The sequence below is a fragment of the Arachis ipaensis genome, chromosome B7 (assembly GCF_059453495.1).
Source record: "Arachis ipaensis isolate K30076 ecotype BB chromosome B7, ASM5945349v1, whole genome shotgun sequence".
Taxonomy (NCBI): domain Eukaryota; kingdom Viridiplantae; phylum Streptophyta; class Magnoliopsida; order Fabales; family Fabaceae; genus Arachis; species Arachis ipaensis.
In genome coordinates, this window is record NC_142442.1 from 99,550,842 (window position 1) to 99,560,411 (window position 9,570).

Consider the following 9,570-nt stretch of genomic DNA (forward strand, 5'->3'; position numbering starts at 1 on the left):
GGCTATTAGCTTTTTGCTTCTGAACAATTTTGGCATCTCACTTTATCCTTTTTCATTATTCTTTCAAGAGCCAACAATTTTAACATTCTTAAACAACAAATTTCATAAAATATGCACTGTTCAAGCATTCATTCAGAAAAACAAAAAAAAGTATTGCCACCACATCAAATAATTAAACTATTTTAAAATTCAAAATTCATGTACTTCTTTTTCTTTTTCAATTAAAAATATTTTTCATTTAAGAAAGGTGATGGATTCATAGGACATTCATAGCTTTAAGGCATAGACACTAAGACACTAATTGTAACAACCCTAGTTTTTTAAAATCAAATAATTAGTTATTTGTTGGAGCTGGTGCTATTTTTGGAGGTTTGGAGTGGAGGCTTGCCCAGTTCTGTCTCTGCTCATGGTTCTCGCAGCTACCGGAGCCTCTGCCGCCATCAAAGCTGCTGCGGATTCGTAATATTGGGTTTACCGCATTTAAATTCTTCAATTACGGCTAATTGAGGTAAGGCATTCTGGCTCTTGCTTCAATTTGAGTTAGCATGGAGTTTCCAGAATTTTTACTGTTATCCTATTTGAATTTTAACCTTGTCATTGTTGCTGCCATGGAAATAGGTGCTGGAAACTGCTAATGGAGCAGCTGCGTTTAGTGAATTTTTGCGAGTTTCGACTTTGAGGTAGGGGATTTAACGTTTTTAATTTAGAATGCCTACAAAGTTATTTGGATAAGTGTAAATGGTTAATAATAGTTAAGAATTTCTCAATTGACAAGAATGACTTGAAATGTGTTTGAGAATGGTTAGCTATTGTGATTTTTCTGAGTTATGATTCGAATTCGAATTAAATGTGGTTGCGAACTGTAACACCCTAACTACCAAAGCTCACGCTTCCAGCTGCGCGACTCTGATAGCTCGGACATTACGACGATACTTATATTATTTAATATTAAAATATGAGCCTGTTTAAAACTTTAAACCGCAATACCGTTCCCAAAAAGAATAGTTTCCTTTGATAACGTACATTCACAGAATACCATACAACTTAAAAAAGCTCATAAAAGTACATCCATATATATGCACATATATATATAAATAATATTACAAGCATTAGACAATACAATTCCTATCTCTCTTACAGAATATCTCAAGATAAAGGCGAGGGTACAAATAATAATCTAAAGCAATACAGAGCATCTCAACAACAATTAAATAAACTCTTCGTAACTTCTGCGCCTATATCCTGAAAGGGGAAAAATGTAGGGGGGTGAGAACATCATCCTCGAAAGGGTTCTCAATAGAGGGTTTTTAGGAATTACTGTAATACGATACATGAAGATAACCGCACCAGTGATTAATAACCGTCTCATGCCTCTTTTCAAAAACAACAGTTTACAACGAAAGTAAAGTCGGAAATCTTTTCTAAAAGAGGAACCATTCAATTCTCAAAGACTCAAAAGCCTTTCAAAACAGTTTATCTATGCTGAAACAAAATAGCCTTTCATATTTTATTCCAAACCAGAAACACAAAACCGAAATCAACCATCGGTTCATCTCATTCCAACCACGGCCCTAGGCCCAAACAATCCAACCATCAACCAATCACCACAGTCCAACAGAGTCCCAGTAGCAAACACAATTAGGAAGATGTAAGCACAAACAAACAATTATTGCAAGTAGAACAATTAGCAATTAATCACATAGGCAAACCAAGTATAATATGCACACCCAAACAATGTCACATAGATGCGTATGATGCATGCCTGTCCTTAGTGGCTGATGATATCATCTGTCGGTTATATAGCCAACCCGACACGTCCTGGTAGCTAACCATGGACAGAAACACCCATTGCGGAGCAAGTAGGTTTGAGCTACAACCCTATTGCTACTACCCGCTCAACCCAAAGCCAGTAGAATAACCATTACTGCGGCTACTACCCAGGCGGGTGTTTAAAAGCTCAACCTGGAGCGAGTGGAATAACCACTACTATCGCTACTACCCAGGCGTCATAGTCTCTGACCTGGAGCAAGTGGGACAAACCACAACCCTTGCTACTACCCAGGTATCTCAAGCATATATTCATTCAGTCCCAGCCATGGATCAACATCCATCTCAGCCATCCGGCTTAAGTTCATAATTCATAGTCAGCCATACGGCCCATAACTCATTCAGTAATCAGTCATAAATCTATATCATACACAGCTATTCCGGCTCACGGTTCAATCCAGTACCAGCCAATATTCATAATCATACACAGCCATTCCGGCCCATAACAAAACAGCACTTTCACCATTCAACATCATCAAATTCATAAAATTGGCATTTAAGCCACAAATCACTTTTCTCAAGCCATTTCACTTTGAAATCAAATTTCAACTCTTTTCAGCCTTGGCTTTAAAGATCTCATTTCTCAAATCATCTCAGGCTCATAAGCCAAATTTACTCAAAGTGAGTTCCTTGTTTAAAACAAAGCCACTCTCGGCATTCTCTTTCCAAAACTTCCAAAACCATGACAAGTGAAGTATTTATTTCAAAGTATTCAAAATCACCCGTCCAACAATGAGATTTTATAATAAAAGCTTCTCGGCAGAGTCTTTAGGGAAGGTCAAGCTATATCAATTCCTTAAAATTCATTGAAACTCAAATCATGGATTCTCGGTTTAAGTAAATAAAACTGAATTTATTATGAAACCGACCATACAAAATCACAAGTTCCAACCCGGTCCAAAAATCAACTCATTTGAAAAGGAACCGGTTCATTTGAATCAAACCACTTTCAGGTTTCTTTTTGGAACCTGGTGCACTAATTGTGAATCACACTTTTCACAACTCGTACCACTAACCAACAAGTGCACTGGTTGGTCCAAGTAATACCTTACGTGAGTAAGGGTCGATCCCACGGAGATTGTTGGTTTGAAGCAAGCTATGGTTATCTTGCATCTCTTAGTCAGGATATTAATTTGTGGTTATCAGTTGACTTGCAAATGAACAAGAGAGCATGAATTAAAGGTTACTTGTTTTGCAGTAATAGAGAATATGTTGGGGTTTTGGAGATGCTTTGTCTTCTAAATTTCTGCTTTTCTCTTGTATTCCTCTTCCCTCATGCATGCAAAAATGCAAAGTTCCTTCCATGGCAAGCTGTGTGTTGGTGGATCACCGTTGTCAATGGCTACCATCCGTCCTCTCAGTGAAAAGGGTCCACGTGCGCTGTCACTACATGGCTAATCATCTGTCGGTTCCCACTCATGCTGGAATAGGATCCATTGATCCTTTTGCGTCTGTCACTATGCCCAAGACTCGTGAGTTTGAAGCTCATCATAGCCATCCAATCCCAGAATCCTACTCGGAATACCACGGACAAGGTTTAGACTTTCCGGATTCTCATGAATGCCGCCATCAATCTAGCTTATACCACAAAGATTCTGATTAAGGAATCTAAGAGATACTCATTCAATCTGATGTAGAACGGAGGTGGTTGTCAGACACACGTTCATAGATTGAGGAAGGTGATGAGTGTCATGGATAATCACCTTCTCTATAATTAAGCGTGAATGAATATCTTAGATAGGAACACGCATGTCTGAATGGAAGATAGAAATACTTGCATTAATTCATCGAGACGCTGCATAGAGGCAAGTTAATTGGAATATCAGCTGTTGCATGCCTGATTTATATCCTAAAGCTGGCTGGCTATTAAGCCATGCCCAACCCTTGGATTGGAGCTTTAGGCCAACATTGAAAGATTCCTGGGATTCTTATTAAAAATTTTGAATTTCTTATTTTCTTTTTCCTATATGTTTTTCGAAAAAAAATTTAAAAGAAAATACAAAAAAATCATAAAATCATAAAAACCAAAAATATTTTGTGTTTCTTGTTTGAGTCTAGAGTCAATTTTCAAGTTTGGTGTCAATTGCATTTTTTCTAAAAATTTATGCATTTTTAGAAAATTCATGCATTCATAATGTTCTTCATGATCTTCAAGTTGTTCTTGGTAAGTCTTCTTGTTTGATCTTTAAATTTTCTTGTTTTGTGTCTTTTCTTGTTTTTCATATGTATTTTTCGTTTGTTAGAGTCCAAGCATTAAAGATTTCTATGTTTGGTGTCTTGCATGTTTTCTTTGCATCAAAAATTTTTCAAAAATATGTTCTTGATGTTCATAATGATTTTCAAAGTGTTCTTGGTGTTCATCTTGATATTTATAGTGTTCTTGCATGCATCATGTGTTTTGATTCATAATTTTCATGTTGTGAGTCATTTTTTTTTGTTTTTCTCTTTCATCATTAAAAATTCAAAAATTAAAAAAATATCTTTCCTTTTTTCTCTCATAAATTTTGAAAATTTGGATTGACTTTTTCAAAAATTTTTAAAATTCAATTGTTTCTTATGAGTCAAATCAAATTTTCAATTTAAAAATCTTATCTTTTTCAAAATCTTTTTCAAAAATCAAATCTTTTTCATTTTTCTTATTTATTTTCGAAAATTTTAAAAATATTTTTCAAAAATCTTCTTCTTAATTTTATCTCATAATTTTCGAAAATATTATCAACAATTAATGTTTTGATTCAAAAATTTCAAGTTTGTTACTTACTTGTTAAGAAAGATTCAAACTTTAAGTTCTAGAATCATATATTGTGATTTCTTGTGAATCAAGTCATTAATTGTGATTTTAAAAATCAAATATTTTTCAAAACTAATTTCAATCATATCTTTTCAAAAATATCTTTTTTATCTTATCTTTTTCAAAATCATATCTTTTTAATCATACCTTTCATATCATATCTTTTTCAAATATCTTTTCTAACTTCTTATCTTCTTATCTTTTAAAAAATTGATTTTCAAAATTTGTTTCAACTAACTAATTAACTTTTTGTTTGTTTCTTATCTCTTTCAAAACTACCTAACTAACTATCCCTATCTAATTTTCGAAAATGCCTTCCTCTTTTTCAAAAAAAATTCTTTTCAGTTAATTAATTGTTTAAATTTTAATTTTAATTTTAATTCTCCTTTAATTTCGAAAATCATAAACTCTTTTTCAAAAATTAATTTTCGAAATTCCCTCTCCCTCATCTTCTTCTATTTATTTATTCATCTACTAACACTTCTCTTCACCCAAAATTCGAACCCCTTCTTCTCCTCTGAGTTCGAATTCTTCTCTTCTACATTCTTATTCTTCTTTTCTTCTACTCACACAAGGGAACCTCTATACTGTGGCAAAGAGGATCCCCGGTATCTTTAGTCCTCTTCTTTTTCACATGAGCAAGAGCAATGACAAGAACATTCTTGTTGAAGCAGATCCAGAACCTGAAAGGACTCTGAAAAGGAATCTAAGAAAAGCTAAAATACAACAATCCAGAGACAACCTTACAGGAATTTTCGAACAAGAAGAGGATATGGCAACCAAAAATAATAATAATGCAAGGAGGATGCTTGGTGACTTTACTGCACCTAATTCCAATTTACATGGAAGAAGCATCTCAATTCCTACCATTGGAGCAAACAACTTTGAGCTGAAACCTCAATTAGTTTCTCTGATGCAGCAGAACTGCAAGTTTCATGGACTTCCATCTGAAGATCCTTTTCAGTTATTAACTGAATTCTTGCAGATCTGTGATACTGTTAAGACCAATGGGGTTGATCCTGAGGTCTACAGGCTTATGCTTTTCCCATTTGCTGTAAGAGACAGAGCTGGAGTGTGGTTGGACTCTCAACCCAAAGATAGCCTAAACTCTTGGGATAAGCTGGTCACGGCTTTCTTAGCCAAGTTCTTTCCTCCTCAAAAGCTGAGTAAGCTTAGAGTGGATGTTCAAACCTTCAGACAGAAGGAAGGTGAATCCCTCTATGAAGCTTGGGAGATATACAAGCAACTGACCAAAAAGTGTCCTTCTGACATGCTTTCAGAATGGACCATCTTGGATATATTCTATGATGGTCTGTCAGAATTAACTAAGATGTCATTGGATACTTCTGTAGGTGGATCCATTCACCTAAAGAAAATGCCTGCAGAAGCTCAAGAACTCATTGACATGGTTGCTAATAACCAGTTTATGTACACTTCTGAGAGGAATCCTGTGAGTAATGGGACACCTCAGAAGAAGGGAGTTCTTGAAATTGATACTATGAATGCCATATTGGCTCAGAATAAAATATTGACTCATCAAGTCAATATGATTCTCAGAGTCTGAACGGAATGCAAGCTGCATCCAACAGTACTCAAGAGGCATCTTCTGAAGAAGAAGCTTATGATCCTAAAAACCCTGCAATAGCAGAGGTGAATTACATGGGTGAACTATATGGAAACACCTATAATCCTTCATGGAGAAATCACCCAAATCTCTCATGGAAGGATCAACAAAAGCCTCAACAAGGCTTTAACAATGGTGGAAGAAACAGGATTAATAGCAAGCCTTTTTCATCATCAACTCAGCAAAAGACAGAGAATTCTGAGCAGAATCTAGCTAGCTTAGCAAATTTAGTATCTGATCTATCTAAGGCCACTGTGAGTTTCATGAATGAAACAAGGTCATCCATTAGAAATTTGGAGGCACAAGTAGGCCAGCTGAGTAAAAGGATCGCTGAAACCCCTCCTAGTACTCTCCCAAGCAATACAGAAGAAAATCCAAAAGGAGAATGTAAGGCCATTGATATAACCAACATGGCCGAATCCAAGGAGGAAGGGGAGGACGTGAATCCCAAGGAGGAAGACCTCCTGGGACGTCCAGTGATCAACAAGGAGTTTCCCTTTGAGGAACCAGAAGAATCTGAGGCTCATTTAGAGACCATAGAGATTCCATTAAACCTCCTTATGCCATTCATGAGCTCTGATGAGTATTCCTCTTCTGAAGAGAATGAGGATGTTACTGAAGAGCAAGTTGCCAAGTTCCTTGGTGCAATCATGAAGCTGAATGCTAATTTATTTAGTAAATAGACTTGGGGAGATGAACCTCCCCTGTTCACCAATGAACTAAATGCATTGGATCAACTGAGATTGCCTCAGAAGAAACAGGATCCTGGAAAATTCCTAATACCTTGTACCATAGGCACCATGACCTTTGAGAAGGCTCTATGTGACCTTGGGTCAGGGATAAACCTCATGCCACTCTCTGTAATGGAGAAATTTGGAATCTTTGAGGTACAAGTTGTTAGAATCTCATTAGAGATGGCAAATAATTCCAGAAAACAGGCTTATGGACAAGTAGAGGACATGTTAGTAAAGGTTGAAGACCTTTACATCCCTGCTGATTTCATAATCTTGGATACTTGGAAGGATGAGGATGAATCCATCATTCTTGGAAGACCCTTCCTAGCCACAACAAGAGCTGTGATTGATGTGGATAGAGGAGAATTGATCCTTCAACTGAATGAGGAGAACCTTGTGTTTAAAACTCAAGAATCTCCTTCTGTAACAATGGAGAAGAAGCATAGAAAGCTTCTCTCAGTACAGAGTCAACTAAAGCCCCCACAGTCAAACTCTAAGTTTGGTGTTGGGAGGCCTCAGCTAAACTCTAAGTTTGGTGTTGAACTCCGATATCCAAACTCTATGTTTGGTGTTGGGAAGTCTATAAAATTGATCTGATCACCTGTGTGGCTCTATGAGAGCCCACTGTCAAGCTATTGACATTAAAGAAGCGCTTGTTGGGAGGCAACCCAATTTTTATTTATCTAATTTTATTTTTATTTTTATTGTTCTTTCATGTTTTATTAGGTTCATGATCTTGTGGAGTCACAAAATAAATAGAAAAATCAAAAATAGAATCAAAAACAGCAGAAGAAAAATCACACCCTGGAAGAAGGGCTTACTGGCGTTTAAACGCCAGTAAGGAGCATCTGGCTGGTGTTCAATGCCAGAACAGAGCATGGATCTGGCGTTGAACGCCCAAAACAAGCAGCATCCTGGCATTCAGACGCCAGGAATGCACACTGAGGAAAGCTGGTGCTGAACGCCAGAAACAAGCATAGAACTGGCGTTCAACGCCAGAAACATGCTGCATCTGGGCGCTGAACGCCCAGAACATGCACCAATTCGGCGTTTAAACGCCAGAATTGCATGCAAAGGCGTTTTACATGCCTAATTGGTGCAGGGATGCAAATCCTTGACACCTCAGGATCTGTGGACCCCACAGGATCATCTCAGCATCTGTGGACCCCACCGGATTCCCACCTACCTCCACTCATACTCTTCCCTCTTCTCATTCATCCTCTCTTCCCAATAAACACCCTTCCCCAAAACCCTTCACCAATCACCTCAAGCTCTCTTCCCTACTACCCATTCACCACTCACATCCATCCACTCTTCCCCATAAACCTACCTCATAAACCCCACCTACCTTCAAAATTCAAAATCACTTTCCCACCCAAACCCACCCCATATGGCCGAACCTTAACCCCTCTCCCTCTGCTATATAAACCTCTCCATTCTTCTTCATTTTCACACAACACATCCCTCTCTTCCCCTTCTTGGCCAAAACACAACTCTCTCTCCCTCTCCTCAATTTCTTCTTCTTCATCTATTCTTTCTTCTCTTGCTCGAGGGCGTGCAATATTCTAAGTTTGGTGTGGTAAAAGCATAAGCTTTTTGTTTTTCCATTACCATTGATGGAACCTAAGACCGAAGAATCCTCTAGAAAAGGTAAAGGGAAGACAAAAGCTTCCACCTCCGAGTCATGGGAGATGGAAAGATTCATCTCCAAAGCCCATCAAGACCACTTCTATGATGTTGTGGCCAAGAAGAAGGTGATCCCCGAGGTCCCTTTCAAACTCAAGAAAAATGAGTATCCGGAGATCCGACATGAGATCCATAGAAGAGGTTGGGAAGTTCTAACAAACCCCATCCAACAAGTCAGAATTCTAATGGTTCAAGAGTTCTATGCTAATGCATGGATCACTAGGAACCATGATCAAAGTAAGAACCCGAACCCAAAGAATTATCTTACCATGGTTCGGGGGAATTACTTAGATTTTAGTCCGAAAAATGTGAGGTTGGCGTTCAACTTACCAATTATGGAAGAAAATGCGCGCCCCTACACAAGAAGAGTCAACTTTGATCAAAGGTTGGACCAAGTCCTTATGGACATATGTGTGGAAGGAGCTCAATGGAAGATTGACGTAAAAGGCAAACCGGTTCAACTGAGAAGACTGGACCTTAAGCCTGTAGCTAGAGGATGGTTGGAGTTCATTCAACGCTCAATCATTCCCACTAGCAACCGGTCTGAAGTTACTATAGATCGGGCCATCATGATCCATAGCATCATGATTGGGGATGAAGTGGAGGTTCATGAGATTATACCTCAAGAACTCTACAAGGTAGCTGACAAGTCCTCCACTGTGGCAAGGTTAGCCTTTCCTCAACTCATTTGCCACCTATGCAATTCGGCTGGGATTGACATAGAGGGAGATATCCTCATTGATGAGGACAAGCCCATCACTAAGAAAAGGATGGAGCAAACAAGAGAGCCTATTCATGGATCTCAAGAGACGCATGAAGAAGCTCATCACCAAGAAATCCCTGAGATGCCTCAAGGGATGCACTTTCCTCCACAGAACTTTTGGGAGCAAATCAACACCTCCCTAGGA

The 9,570-nt window shown here is 38.0% G+C and overlaps 1 non-coding gene across 1 annotated transcript; it reads right to left on the reverse strand.

Annotated features, from left to right (window-relative positions):
• Positions 1-5,786: 5,786 nt before the first annotated feature.
• On the reverse strand, positions 5,787-5,894 carry LOC148553499 (small nucleolar RNA R71). The gene has a single exon (XR_015893947.1). It is a non-coding gene; the product is annotated as a small nucleolar RNA R71 (small nucleolar RNA).
• Between the last annotated feature and the right edge of the window lie 3,676 nt (positions 5,895-9,570).